Source organism: Penaeus monodon, chromosome 28, assembly GCF_015228065.2.
Source record: "Penaeus monodon isolate SGIC_2016 chromosome 28, NSTDA_Pmon_1, whole genome shotgun sequence".
NCBI classification, from domain to species: domain Eukaryota; kingdom Metazoa; phylum Arthropoda; class Malacostraca; order Decapoda; family Penaeidae; genus Penaeus; species Penaeus monodon.
In genome coordinates, this window is record NC_051413.1 from 7,004,433 (window position 1) to 7,004,835 (window position 403).

The window sequence follows — 403 nt, forward strand, 5'->3', positions numbered from 1 at the left end:
GTGCGTGCATGCGTGGTGAAGGTGGAGATTGTTAAGAGAAAACCCATCGGCCGACGACAGCACCGCCGGCGGCAGAGTCCTTAGCACACGACAGTGAGGCGATCTCCCGGCGCAGTCGAACGCCAGGCCGAGACAAAGACGCAGGCTAAGCACACAATCAAGGAAACGGAGCGGGGAGGGGGTACGAGGCGGGGAGGACGCACTCAATACCCCCAACACCGATTGTCTGGCGCCCAAATCCCTTCCCCCAATTCCACGTGCCCACAAACGTCACCCCCACACACGCCCACAGTCTCCTATTGTTTGGCCTCATTGTTTACTGTCTTCTCGTCTCATTCATTTCAAGCTGCAGAACCTCATATATCAAGGCATTTATCTGTTTTGTTCCCAACTCCTTTTCTCC